This window comes from Myotis nattereri (assembly GCF_964212035.1).
Source record: "Myotis nattereri genome assembly, chromosome: 2".
Classification (NCBI taxonomy): domain Eukaryota; kingdom Metazoa; phylum Chordata; class Mammalia; order Chiroptera; family Vespertilionidae; genus Myotis; species Myotis nattereri.
Genome location: NC_138076.1, coordinates 208,176,851 through 208,192,042, shown reverse-complemented (window position 1 = coordinate 208,192,042; position 15,192 = coordinate 208,176,851).

Here is a 15,192-nt window from a genome sequence, read left to right as displayed (position 1 = left end):
CGGGTGCCTGGAATGCAACCCTGGGCCTTCCTTCGGTTTCCACTCATTCATTTACCCACCGCTGCTTTGTGCTTCCTCTCTTTCTCAGAGAGCTCCAAACTCCTCAACAGCCTGCAAAGCCCTTCACATCTGATCCCTTCCTATCTCACCATTCCCCTCTGTTACCACTCTGCTGTGTGCTCCTCTCTCCCACCCCCATCTAGCTGCTCCCCAGCCCTACATCATGCCCTGCTGTCTCTGCTCTAACTAGACAGCAGTCCCCAACATCACCGTGTCCTCTCTGTCCTTGGGCCTTCCCAGTGGCTAATCCTCCTACCTGGACCACCGTTCCTCCCCTGCCCGACTAGGCCTATGGAAGCCTCAAGCCTCAGCTACGTGAGGCTGCCTCTAAGAAGCTTTCTCCACTCCCACTGCTGCCCAAGTTTAGTTGCTCGTTTTTACTTACAATTCCTTATTGAGCAGCTACTGTCTGCCAGGCCCAGTGAGGGTTCCCCAATAAATAAACGATGAGGCTTACTCTCGTGGAGCTTCCATTCTGCTGTGTGCTGTGTGCTTTCTTCTACACCGACTCCACTTCATGTTTGTTACCTTTTAATGATCTATCTTCCTGAAGGGAAGAAAATAACTTTTTTAAAATTTATCTTTATTATTGACAGTATTACAGATGTCCTGGGGAAGAAAATAACTTTAAATCATATATCTGGTGAGGTCTAGCATCATGAATATATAAAGAGCTCTTACCACTTAACAACAAAGAGACAACTAACTTACAGTAGTCAGGGTTTTCCAGAGAAACAGAACCAGTTGGAGAGAGATAGACATAGACATAGACATCTACACTAATAAAAGAGAAAAATGGTAATTGGCGTACGACGATACCCTTTTCATTGGCTAATCAGGGCTATATGCAAATTAACTGCCAACTATGATTGGCAGTTAACTGCCAACTAAGATTGGCAGTTAACTGCCAACTAAGATTGGCAGTTAACTGCCAACAAGATGGCGGTTAATTTGCATATGTAGGCACAATGCAGGGAGGCGAAAGGGAAAGCAGGAAGAAGCCCCCTGCCACTGACAGTGATCGGAAACCCAGGGGGGAGCTAAGAGCTGGGGAGCAGGGCAAAGGCAGCCCTGGGCCCCCCAGCCATGATCGGAGAATCAGGCGCCTTTGCCGCCCTGGCCAGTGACCGCAGGAAGTAGGGGTGGAGCCAGCGATGGGAGCTGGACACAGTCGAAGCTGGCAGTCCCGGGAGCTAGGGGTCCCTTGCCTGGGCCTAAAGCGGAGCCCACGATCGCGGGGCCGCTGCAGCTGCGGGTCCCTGCTGCCCGAGCCGGACGCCTAGGCCAGAGGCGTTAGGCCTGGGCAGGGGCAGAGCCTGCAACCGCTGGGAGCTGGGGGTCCCCTGGCCAGGCCTGACACCTCTGCCGGAGGCCTCAGGCCTGGTCAAGGGGCCGATCCGGTGATTGGTGATCGGAGGGTGATGAGGGTCAACTCCTCTGGCTGAGGCATCAGGCCTGGGTGGGGGGCGGAGCTGGGGATTGGGGGGATATGATGGTCCCCTTGCCCAGGCCTGAAGCCTGGGTCAGAGGCGTCAGGCTTGGGCGGGGGGTGGAGCAAGCGATCAGAGGGAGATGGGGGTCCCCTGCCCAGGCATGATTCCTGGGCCAGAGGCCTCAGGCCTGGGCGGGGGCCAGAGCCAGTGATCAGGGGGAGATGGGGGTCCCCTGTCCAAGCCTGACACCTCTGGCGGAGGCGTCAGGCCTGGGCAAGGGGCCGATCCTGCGATTGGAGGGTGATGGGGGTCAATGCCTGAGGGCTCCCAGTATGTGAGAGGGGGCAGGCTGGGCTGAGGGACACTCCCCCCCACCACCACCACCCAGTGCACGAATTTCGTGCACCGGGCCCCTAGTCTATAATAATAAAAGCATAATATGCTAATTAGACCGGACAGCTGAACAACCTTCCAGACATCAATCCGGACGTCCTTCCAGAGGAAGCCACGGTCGCGGAGGCCAAGGCAGAGGCGGTTAGGGGCGATCAGGCAGGCAGGTGAGCAGTTAGGGGTGATCAGGCAGGCAGGTGAGCAGTTGGGGTGATCAGGCAGACAGGTGAGCAGTTAAGGGCGATCAGGCAGGCAGGCAAGCAGTTAGGAGCCAGCAGTCCCAGATTGCAAGAGGATGCAGGCTGGGTTGAAGGACCCCCGCAGCCCCCCAAGCACAAATTTTGTGCACCGGGCTTCTAGTCTATATATATAAAAGCCTAAGCGACCAATCAACCAACCTACTGTTCGACCGGCCGACCAGTAGCTATGATGCGCACTGACCACCAGGGGGCAGACACTCAACACAGGAGCTGCCGAGCTATGGTGACTTGGCAGCTGTGGTTCTCAGGTGACACACTCGGAACTAGAGAGGAGGGAGCCCGATTTCAGGATGTGTCACCTGAGAACCGCCCTCTCACAATCCGGGACTCCTCAGAGGATGTCAGAGAGCCAGTTTCGGCCCGATTCCCGCAGACCAGGCCAAGGGACCCCACCGGTGCATGAATCCGTGCACCGGGCTTCTAGTAATGATGTAGAAAGAAATTTATTATAAGAAACTAGCTGACATGATTATGGAGGCTGACAAGTCCCGAGATCTGCATGGTGAATCAGCAAGCTGGAGGCCCAGGGGAGCAGATGGTGTAGTTCCAACTCAAGTCTGGAGGCCCGAAAAATACCAGTGTCCCAGTTTGAAAGCAATCAGGCTGATGAATTCTCTCTTACTCGAGAAGCCAGTCTTTTTGTTCTATTCAGGCCTTCAACTGATTGGAATAGACATACCCACATCAGGGAGGGCAATCTACTTTACTCAGTCTACTGATTTAAACATTATGCTCATCCAAAAATACTACGCGCCCCCTCCCCCATCCCCCCCACACACCGAAACACCCAGAATAATGTTTGGCCAAATATTTGGGCACCACATGACCCAGTCAAGTTGACACATAAAATTAACTATCACACAACCCAATTTAAAAATAGGCAAAGGACTTGAACAGACATTTCTCCAAAGAAGATACAAGTGCCCAACAAGCACATGAAAAGATACTCATTAAGAAAATGAAAAACCCACAATGAAATACCACCTCACATCCACTAGGCTAGCTATAATAAAAAAAGAAAGAAAGAAAGAAAGAAAGAAAGAAAGAAAGAAAGAAAGAAAGAAAGAAAGAAAGTTATTGACTGGGATATGGAGAAATTGGTACCCTTGTGTCTTGCTGGCAAGAGCTTAAAACGGTGCAGTCACTGTGGAGAGCAGTTTAGCGGTTCCTCAAAACGTTCGACCTCGAAATCCACTCCTCGGTATACATCCAAGAGAAATGAAAACATACGTCCATACAGAAACTTATATACAAATATTTATAGCAGCATTATTTATGATAGCCCAAAGGTGAAAATGACCTACTGTCCATCAGTGGGTGAATGGATAATCAAAATGCTGCATATTCATATGATGGAATATTACTCAGCCTTAAGAAGGAATGAAATTCTGACACATGCTACAACATAGATGAACCTTGAAAACATTATGCTCAGTGAAAGAAGCCAGACACAAAAGGTCATATATTGCATGTTATATGGAAAGTCCAGAATAGGTAGATGCATAGAGATAGAAAGCAGATTAAAGGTTTCCAGGAGATGGATGGATGAATAAATGGGTGAATGGATAGATGGATGGATGGATGGGTGAATGGATAGATGGATGGGTGGATGGGTGAATGGATAGATGGATGGATGGATGGATGGATGGATGGATGGATGGATAGATGGGTGGATGGGTAGGTGGGTGGATGGATAGGTGGATGGATGGATGGATGGGTGGATGGATAGATGGGGGGATGGGTAGGTGGGTGGATGGATGGGTGGATGGATGGATGGATGGATGGATGGATGGATGGAAGGAAGGAAAACAGGAATGGGGAATGACACAGTGGGTACAGGGTGTTCTCTGGAGTGATGAAAAATGTTTGAAACTGGGGAGAGGTGCTTGCACAAGATGATGAATGCACTGAGTGCACTGAATTGCACACTAAAATGGTTAGTTGTGTGTTATGTGAATTTCACCGCAGTCGTCGTCGTCGTCATCATCATCATCATCTCCTGTCATCATCATCATCTCCTGTCATCATCATCATCTCCTGTCTTTCCTATGTGGTTGTCAGGTGTGACGGCTGGAAGCCTGGTCACCTACCATCGTGACTCTAGCACCCAACACAGGCCCTGGCACAAAGGAGGCGCTTAACACATCCTTGTGGAATAAGTACGCAAATAAACAATGACAAACATTCACGAGTGAAAAAGGAAGCACAGCACCCACACATGGAGAATAGTAAGCTTTTCCAAAACTAAAGGCGGGGCGTGCGGCCGGAAGCGGAACCGGGTTTCTTTTGTGCGATTCTTCAGGCACAAAATCAAAACCAACCAGGGGGGTTACAGGCAACAGCTCTTGGCTAACCCTGAGAAAGCCCTGTCCACCCTCGGAGCCACAGGGCAGTAAGACAAGCTGTCCTGTGAGGCGGTGAGCAGCCTGTCATGGGAAGCATTCAAGTGGAGACGAGGGAACTTGTTGAAAGAACTCATGCATCAGCAGGAGTTTTCCCCTAGACAGCGAGTCCCTTCCAATCGGAGCCGCTGTGATCTGAGCCTACTTACAGGCCATTAAAATCCATTTAGCCTCCCGCTGGCTGCGTGCTGCCTTGTTGAATCCATCATCACCTGGATATTTATTGAGCGCAGATGTCACACAGAAGGATCCAAAGAGGGCGCCATGTCCTAAGGAGGCAGAGGTATCAGGTCATTCTCTCTCTTCCGTCCCTCCCAGGCTGACTCACTGCTCAGAACGCCGCTTGGGAAGGCTCTGGCGTGCGGACAGCAGGCTCATTTAACATCCCCGCTAGGGTTTCTACTGTCCCCGGTGTGCCCACCACCTCCTGGCCCCAGCACGGGCACCTTCTGGCAGCATCGCCCACCACAGCTGCTGCTCTGCTGGGCTCACCTGAATTCCCACATCCCGGCCCCACCCTCCCTCAGGGCCAGACACTGGTGACCCCAAAAAGGCTCCTGCCACGCAGGGAGGGACAAGATTGAGAAAAGTTATGAGGCATCTACAAACGAACTGCTGTGTGTCCTTTAAACTAGACATTGTGGGTATTCTACACTAACATGGGGAAAGATCTACGATGTGCATTTCAACTCGTTATAGGTGACTTGTATATTATATTATGTTGTATCAGATATATTATATCATACTAGAGGCCTGGTGCACGACATTTATGCACTGGGGTTAGGAAGGGCCGGCTGTTCAATCAATCAAAGCGTAATATGCTAATGATATGCTAAGGCCACTCAACTGCTCACTCTGAGGTATACTGATCACCAGTGGGCAGATAGTCGATCGGTCAACCAGTCACTATGACCACCAGGGGGCAGACGCTCTGACCAGTAGGCTAGCTTACTGCTGGGGTCCGGCCAATCAGGACTGAACAAGACAGCCCTCCCACAGTCCCTGCCCAGCTGGCCAACTTCCTGCGTCTCTCCCCAGCCCTGATAGTGCACCAGTGGGGTCCCTCAGCCTGGCCTGCACCCTCTCGCAATCTGGGACCCCTCGGGGGATGTCAGAGAGCTGGTTTTGGCCTGATCCCGCAGGTGAGGCTGAGGAACCCCACTGGTACACAAATTCATGCACCAGGCCTCTAGTACTAAATAAAATTGAATATAAGCTGAAATTGAAAATGTTAAAAAAAAATTATTATTTTTTTAATCCTCACCTGAGGATATTTTTTCCATTGATTTTTAGAGAGGTGGAAAGATACATTGATTGGTTGCCTCCTGCTGCCCCCAACCAGGGTCGGGAGCCTGCAATGGAGGTATGTGCCCTTGACTGGCATCGAACCTGGGACCCTTCAGTCAACAGGTTGACACTCTATCCACTGAGTCAAACCAGCTAGCGCAAAAATATTTTGAGAAGGGCCTCCCAGAAACAGGAATGGTAACTCTAATTATAATAATAGCAAACTCGGCCACAGGGCCTATCTGAGGGCCTTGTGCCCCCTCCCCCGAATCCTTCGCCAAGCCCCCAGGATGGGCATCCTCACCCTTTGACCGGCTCAGGAGACTGGGCCGAGGTTCAGTGACTGTGCTGCGAGCCCCCGCCCCTCCCCCTGAAGCCCTGGGACTCGCTGACGCAGGGGTTTGCTCCTGGCTGTGCGTGTCCAGCCCCAGCCCCAGCACAGGCAAGGCAGGGGTGCCAGGGCCCGATGCTGAGTGGGTACGAACTGGCCAGCTTCCTCGGCCCTCAGCTGGGGTGACCCCAGGTGTCCGCCATGCAGTCTCCCCGAGTCCCAGCAGGGCTGAGCTGCCGCAGCGGCAGTTGGCTTCGTGGTAGGCTCTCCTGGTTCCTTTCTCCTCCCTGGCTCACGTCCCCACTACCGCTCCCAGGAGCCGGCTCACACTAAACCGCTGTGCCCGGCCCTCGCTCAGGGTCTGCTCTGGGCGAGCCCCGGACCAACACAGTGTTGGAGTCGAGGCCCATCCGTTTACTCCACCCACAGCCTAAGCTCAGACCCACCGAACTCCTCTGCCCAGTGGGGTGATGCGCAAAACATCCCAATGTGCAGCCCACTTTAGGGACACGGAGCCGAGAGCAGGACGCCCTAGGAAAGCAGCAGCCGGGGACCGGGCTGAAGCCGCTACTGCCCCGGGAGCACAGCATTCCAACGTGGCCTGTATTCACCTGGAGCCTGCGGGGCCAGCTTGGGCCGCGCCAGCGAGAAACCTGCCCTCCCCCAGCACCCCAGCTTCTCCAGGGCCCGGGCCACTTGTCCCCCCGCCTCTGATGCTCTCATCTGTTCACTCTCGGGAACCGGCCCAGGGCAATCAGTCGGCGGAGCGCTTCGGAGACAGGTCTGCGTGGTGTGACCCTCGCCAGGCGAGCCAGCGCCAGCTGAGGAATTGCTCTGCCCGGCAGTTTTGCAAAATTCAAAGCTTTTAGCCGGGGCGGAGGGTCAGTTATTGGAAGGCGTCTTGCATCATCGTCGCAAAACGCCGCCTGGTTAGCCAGAGAGGTGGTGGCGATGGTCTGCGTGAGGCCAGCGCTTCCTTTGCTTCGGGAAAGATCCTTCAGGAATGTGAGTAACACAGAGGACGTGGTGGCCAATTTTCCTGCCACGTGAAACTGCAATGGGCACCTTATTTCCATCTAAGGGGAATTACCTTCGGTCCTCGGGTTTCTTGCAAGGAAAGCGTCCTCTCCCTTGGGAGAGGGGAGGAGTACATTTAAGTTATTCATTCGTTCATTTAATTATTCATTCATCCATTTAATTATTCATTCATTCATTCATTCAGAGCACTAGAGCAGTAACAGCTGCCTGCACTGGGGGTGTTGACTCAGTGGCTGCATTAAGTGCTTTACATGCATTTAATCCTCACAGCTCTCTGAGGTAGGTCTTTGGTCCCATCTTCCAGACAAAGAAACAGGCTCAGCCAAGTTCATTAGCTCCCCAAGGCCACCCAGCCGGGAAGTAGTGGAACAGACTTGGAGAGCAAAGATCTGAATTCTAATCCCTCTCACCCTTCTCACTACCCCTGTTGTGTCAGACATGTCAACTCATTTCACTGAGGCTCGGTTTCCTCCTCTGGAAAATGGGCGTGTGGCTCTTAAAGGGGCAGAGAGGTGAAATGCCAGCACCTTGCGAGACCACTTCACACACTCCGGTGTCCGCTCTTGGGTTTCCCATATCCCCAAACTGGGCTTCTCCCCAACAAAGATTACATCAGTGAGATTCTTAAAACCTTCCCCAGCAAGCGAGATGTCAGAACCCTCTGGGGGAGATTAGGGGTCATCCCACCTTTTGTTGTCGTTTAGATTCAGACTCTGTTGACTCGCAAGTCAGTCCTGCGGTGCCTCTTGTCCCCCGGGTGCACCGCTGGGCACACTGCCCTCCGCGGTGGCCAGTGGAGAGGCTCTGGGCTGCCTGTCTCGCCGGCATCCTCTGCGCCATCTGCGACCCGCCTGCGGCAGGAGCGATCGTGCGGGTTTCCAGCCTCTACGGGCTCTGGAGGCCGCCCAGCCGGGCAACCGCTGGGCCCGCCTGTTTGTCTTGTGGTTCCATTTGGAAGCGGCGTCTCGAATTTTCATTCTGAGCGGCTACAGGGGTTTCGGTCTGCTTCACGGCTGCCAGGTGCCAGCTCTGGGCCGCCACGGGAGGCGCCACCGGCCGCTCCCAGAGTATGTGGCAGGAGGTGGGGAACCAACCTCAGATGGAGCCGATCATGGACACTGACAGCCCGTGCCTTCGTCCAGCACCTTACAGGTTGCACGGCGTATCCGGCAGCATGCGGTGTTCATTCTGACCCCCACCATAGCTCTTGGAGAAAGAAGGGAGTGGGACACGGTTGTTCCCAAGTGGCCTTTGGTGGGAGGTACGTCATGGCCGGAGCACACTCGCCAGGGAGAGCGGGGAAGGAAGCAGGTGGACACAGAGCCCTAGGGCCGTGGTCGGCAAACTGCGGCTCGAGAGCCACATGCGGCTCTTTGGCCCCTTGGGTGTGGCTCTTCCTAAGCCTTAGGAGTACCCTAATTAAGTTAATAACAATGTACCTACCTATATAGTTTAAGTTTAAAAAATTTGGCTCTCAAAAGAAATTTCAATCGTTGTACTGTTGATATTTGGCTCTGTTGACTGATGAGTTTGCCGACCACTGCCCTAGGGGACCACCACGCCCACAGCAGGGGCAGAGCAGCCGCCAGTGCATGGGAGAAAGACCAGCCGGCGGGCAGGGGAGGACCAGGAGCAGGGTGTCACTGAGCAAGGCGGAGAGAAGGCCAGAAGGGAGGAGAGGCGGGCAGTGCCAATCGGCAGAGATGCGCAAACTGAGAAAGAGCAGCGGAGTGGCCAGGAGTGTGGTTCAGATCCTGCCCGTTCAAGCGTATGGTCCTCGGCGCATTGCCAGCCCTCTCTGGGCCCCCGTTTCCTCACCTGGAAAATAGTGATAATGATGCTCCCTGCCTGCCAAGATGGTGCTGAGAACGGCATGAGCTAGGCCAGTGGTGGCGAACCTTCTGAGCTCGGCGTGCCAGCATTTGGAAAAACCCTAACTTACCTCTGGGGCCGTGTCACCTATAGAAATTTTTTGATATTTGCAACCATAGTAAAACAAAGACTTACATTTTTGATATTTATTTTATATATTTAAATGCCATTTAACAAAGAAAAATCAACCAAAACAATGAGTTTGCGAGTCACCTCTGACACGCGTGTCATAGGTTCGCCATCACTGACTAAGGATGAGCCCGGCACCAGGGTCAATGGCTGTTGGCTGTTATTTTAACTAATATAACAGGAGGCACAGTTAAAGTCCACAGGGTAAGACAATGATTCTTCCAGAGACCTTTCTAGCGGGCCCAGGAGGCTTTCAAATACGCCCAGTAGGCTTGGCCCATCTTGCCAGGATTCTCACTCCCCACCAGCCCTGGGATGCGACTCCTACAAAGGGGGGCCCTGTCCTCGGGGTCTCCCATCACCAGGGGCACGGAGGCTTCCTCTGTGCTGACTCACAGTCGTCGCAGCCTCGCCACAAACCCGCCCGGCACAAAGCATCTGTTGCTGTTCCCATTCCAGGTGGCAGAGAGGTGCAGCAAGCTGCCCAAGGTCACACAGCTACCAAGTGGCCTAGCTGGGATTTGAACCCCAACAGCCTGCACGACTCTCCCAGCAGCTGCAGGTGCTGGCCAGCGCCGTTGTGGAAGGCACAGTAGATGGAGCAGGTGATGTTCGGGCCGAGACAAGCACAGGAGGACAAACGAGGTTAGGAAGGGACAGCAGGGCCCAGGCCCGGGGGCAGGAGAGGCCGGGCCGGTTTGAGGATGGAGAAAGCCGCCTGCCCAAGGCACAGAGTGTGGGATGGAGAAGGGCAGTGGCCTGACAGCTCTCTGAAGCGAGCAGACATCCCCCCCACCCCGCCCTGCCCCCGGACAGTAGGAAGCCTTGGGCAGGGGGTAGCAGTGAAAACATAACAGGATTTAAAAGGGCCACGCTCTGCAAAGGAATAGGACACAGCCATTTTAAAAAAAATAAGGCGAGAGGCATTGTGGGTGTTGTTAGAGGGAAAAGCAAAGTGCAGGGAGTGTGTGGCAGCTTCTGTTTAGGGGGAAGGAGGAGAGAAGGGATAAGAAGCAACGTTCATGGCGTTTGCTGGGATGGAGGTAACATAACCTGAAAGGAGGCGCCAGGAGCTGCCTGGTGGTCGCCCGGATGGGCACTGCAGCCTGGGGGCAGGGGCGGAGCAAGTGTTCTCGAGTGCTCTTTCCCCGCTTCTAGATTTTAAAGCCAGGGAAGAGACTGTCCCAAAATTTAAAATTTAAAAAATGACCAGGCTGCTGGGAGGAGAATGCAATGGAGAGGGGAAAAAATGGACTCAGGGGAAATATGAGAGGATGCAACTTGGGACTGTTAAAGGGTTTGGGGGGTTAGGGGTAGGGTGGTGAGCAGTAGGGGGGAGGAACCTAGAGCAACAGGAGCCAGCTTAACGTTGCCCCTAGCTGAATTTGGCCTAGGTTGACTGAACCAGCCAGAAATGGACAGCCAGGATAAATGTGGAATGTTCTAGAAAAGTAGCTCTTGGCTCCTGCAGATGACCTATTGCGGGCTGTTAAAGGAGGCCCCCCACCACCACTACCCCTCATCCCCCTCCCCCACTACCCACCCCCCCACCCCCCGTGGCTCTGGAGGGATGATTTGCTCAACTTGAAACACCTGCAGCTGTGAAGTAAACCAAAAGGCCACCCTTGGCGCCCTCCTGCAGCAGGCATTTTCCTGGTGGCTGCTGCCCCCTGCTGACGGGATTGGGACATCACAGCCTCCGTGCAATCCCGAGCCCACAGCTCCGGGCTCCACTTTGCATTCTGGGTGCATGGAAGGTGAGTCAGTCACATTTCCTCTGCCCTTTATTGTGATGGCCATGCCAAGCACTGCATCAGCGGAGGCATAAACAACCAGACCCACGTGAACAGTGAAAAACCAAAGAGCAAAGTCATTACCAAGAGCAGGCGGTGTACCCGAAGGCAGATGCGACACAGTGCATCACAGAACATTGTAAAGCAGATGCCACCACCGCATTCAAGATCGCCCTCCGGGGACTCAGCGGCAGCCCAAGGGCTGTTAAGAAGAGCCGGTGTTGACTGGGTCTTACTACTTGCCAGGCGTTGTTCTAGAACCTTCCCTGTGTTCACACAGTTGGTCCTCAGGCACCCACAGGGCAGGGATGAGGAAACAAGACACACAGAGAGCTTAAGTGGCAAAGCAGGATTCAAACCCAGACAGTCTGAGTCCCGGTCCTTGCAAATTCCAATTTAAAAGTCATTACTTCCCTCTCATATGTCAGTGGTTCTCACCCATGGACCATTTTTGTGCCCAGAGGACATTTGTCAATTCCTGGAGACATTTTTGTTTGTCACAAGGAGGGAGATGATTCTGGCATCTAGTGAGCAGAGGCCAGAGATGTTGCTGACCATCCTGGAAGGCACAGGACAGCCCCCCACAATAGGGAATTATCTAATCCAAAGTGTCAGTCGTGCTGCGGCAAGGAAACCCTGATCTAAACACATAAAATTCCGATGAATCTACTAGCCCCTCTTTTGCATCGCCCTCTGACATGAGGGCATTAGCGCAAAATTGATCTAATGCGTGAGAGGTATTCTTCTTGAAGATTCCTGCCCAGATCCTCTCCCACTAATTTCCCCTAAAGCCTCTTATTTACCCAGAGGGATTGTGGTGATGGGGCTCTGAGGAGCAGCACGGGCAGAGGAGAAGCCTGAAGCAGTGGTGGAGGCCTGGTGCCTGCAGCGGGCACCATGAGCCCAGGCGCCGGGTGGGGAATATTACGGCTGTCCCTGTCACCGAGCCGCTGCTCAGACGCACACTGCTTGTCATGACTGTTGGGAAGCGTTCAACCCCAGGATGACTGAACAGTCCCTGGAACAACTTTTCAGCAGCTGCCTCTCGCTTCCTTCTCACTCAGAGCCCTCACTTCCTAACTAGCCCAAACAGTCCAGTCCCTGGCTTTGGGGAGCAGTGCTGTTAAGCCCTCCTCCGCCATGGAACCTACAGGTCTGGAGGTTGTGTGAGTATGGAGCTGGCTGTGCCATGGAGGAGGGGGGTGGAGGGCCCAGACATCAGGCTGCCCCTATCTGAATGGCCATGGCACCCCTTCCCCCACTAAGCCCCTTTCCTATGCAAGAACTGGTGCTCAAGAATCGGTGCTTATTGAATGAATGAATGACCAGATAGGTAAACCCTAGGAGATTTCATTCATTCATTCATTCATTCAAAAATATTTACTGAATGTCTCACCATGCTGGGCCCTGTCCTAGATGCTGGGAGGACAAAAGAAAGCAAGTCTCCATTTTCATGAAGCTAACCTTGTCGTGGAGGGAGACAGATACTACACAAATAAACAAGTACACAGGGCACATAATACCAGGCAGTGGTGCGCGCTAGGAAGAAAGTAAAGTAAGGCCAGGGGATTGAGACTGACAGATTGGGGGCATTCTTTAAATTGCCGAAACCGGTTTGGCTCAGTGGATAGAGCGTCGGCCTGCGGACTGAAGGGTCCCGGGTTCGATTCCGGTCAAGGGCATGTACCTGGGTTGCGGGCACTTCCCCATTGGGGGATGTGCAGGAGGCAGCTGATCGATGTTTCTCTCTCATCGATGTTTCTGACTCTCTATCCCTCTCCCTTCCTCTCTGTAAAAAATCAATAAAATATATTTTTAAAAAAATTTAAATTGAGTGCTGGGAGGCCTCTCCAAGGAGATGGCACTTGGACAGAGATCAGAAGGTCATGAGGGAAAGTGTCATGCAGCCATGTTGACAACAGTAAGTGCAAAGGCCCTGAGGTAGGAGGAGGGTAGGGGAGCCTGAGATACAGTAAAGCCAGCAGAGAAAGTAGATCAAGGTGGGTCCTGGCATGACCTCACAGCAGTGGCTCTTAAACACGAGCCTGCGTCAGCATCTCCAGGAAGGCTTATGAGAGCACAGACTGCGGTCCTTACCCCCAGTGCTCAGTGTCTGGGGCGGGGCCCGAGAATGTGCATGTCTAACAAGTCACTGTGTGATGCTGATGCCGCTGGTCCGGGGACCACAGCACACAGTGTTTGGTCCTAATGCAACAGGCCCTTTCCCGCTCAGCACTCTCACAGCAGTCACAGGCCATCGTTGCTCAATGACCTGCCTCCTTCCTGAGCTGCAAGAGCCTGAGAACAGAAGGTGGTTCTGTCCATGGTGCTTAGTAAGCACTCAATAAAGTATGTGTTGGATGAATTCCTCAAAGAAGGTTTCATGAAGGTTTCAGACCTATTTCTTACCAATCTCCCACCCAAGCGAAGAGAGTCACGTGCCATTCTACAAATGCTCAGGGCACTACCTCCCGCAGCTCTATGCCTTCGCACATGCTGTTCCATCTACTCAGGATGTCCTTCCTCTCTGTCCACCTCATAAATCCCCACCCACGCTTCAGGGCTCTCCTTCTAGCATCTCCTTCCCAGCGCCTTCCACCTCTCCAGGGTCAGGAGTGCTCCTTGGGGTCCCGTATCCACTCATGTCACGGGGTTTGTTCCTACAATTGTCTTCCCTTCTTGACTAGTGGCCACAGCCGCGCAGCGCCCTGACCCCCAGGTTGAACCAGTCAACAGAGGTGTCCTATTATGGTTGTGGTGCTTTAAATTTAAGTTCGTTGCCAAAATCTGAGAGTCGGAGGATTTCACACAAAAATCCAGATTCTGGGCTCCACGATGCAAGTCAGGGCTGGCACTTTCTTCTTCTTCTTTTTTTTAAATATATATTTTTATTGATTTTAGAGAGGAAGGGAGAGGGATAGAGAGATGGAAACAACAATGATGAGAGAGAATTATTGATTGGCTGCCTCCTGCATGCCCCCTACTGGGGATCGAGCCCATAACCCAGGCTTGTGCCGTTGGCCGGAATCGAACCTGGGACCCTTCAGTCCGCAGGCCAAGGCTCTATCCACTGAGCCACACCGGCTAGAGCAGGGCTGGCACTTTCACTCGGCCATGGTCTGCCAGAGCCTCTGGGGTTCTGTCACCTTCGCTGTGGTGGCCCTAGCAACCAGCACAGCGGCTGGTCCAGGGCAGGCACTCACAACAAGCTTATTAATGAAACTGTAAAGGATACTCTAGGTCAGTGGTTCTCAACCTTGGCTACACATTAGAATCACCTGGGAATCTTTTCAAAATCCTGATTTCTGGGCCTCATCCTCCAGAAATTCTGTTTCTTTGTTATGGGGTGGGGCCATAACATTAGTGAGTCTAGGTGATTAGAGTCTAGGTGATTAAAAAAAACCAAACAAACACCAATTCTAGGAACAGGTGACCCGAGGCTGGTTCTGATTCCTGCTGGTTTGATGCATGACCTTGGGCTCTCTCCAGACCTCAGTTTCCTTGCCTGTTAAGTTGAAGTAATAATTGTTTTCACTTCCCAGGGTCATGCATCAAACAAGAGAGAGGCTGTGAAGAGCTTAGCACGTGCCTGGCATATACTGCTCGGCCAGCAAGAGCTATTACTGCAAGGAACTCAACCCTATGGGAGGACGTGTGATGGAGTTTGAGGTGGGGGAGGCCCCGCTGGGGTCAGGGGGTGCTAGACTACCTGTGTTTACTCGTAATCCCCAGTTCTGCCCTGCACTAGCTGTGCGACCCTGCGCATTTGACTTAACCTCATTGGGCTTCAATTTCCCCATCTATCAACTGGGGGTAATAGGGGTTATTGTGACTATCAGGTGTGGGCGTTGGTATTAAATGAATTAATCCTTTAAAGCACTTACAGTGGCGCCAGCATTCAGCACGTGCTCAACACGTGCCAGCTCTCACTGTTGCAGCTGCTCAGAGAGGGTTAGATTAGAATTTCTCAGGGCCTTTCATGGTTCCAAACTCTCTGGCCGCCTTAAAGGCAATGACTCTTGTCATGCAGCTGTCACTTAGCTATCAAGAATGTACAGAAGGCCCTTGGGATGAGGGAAGAATTCAATATACAGGGTTTACCATCTCCCTGGAACGACCCAGAATGCTCTCATGATGGTGCTGACTAAAGTCACACAGAGCAGCAGCCGCGAAAGGTAAAGAGTGGATGTGGTGCAG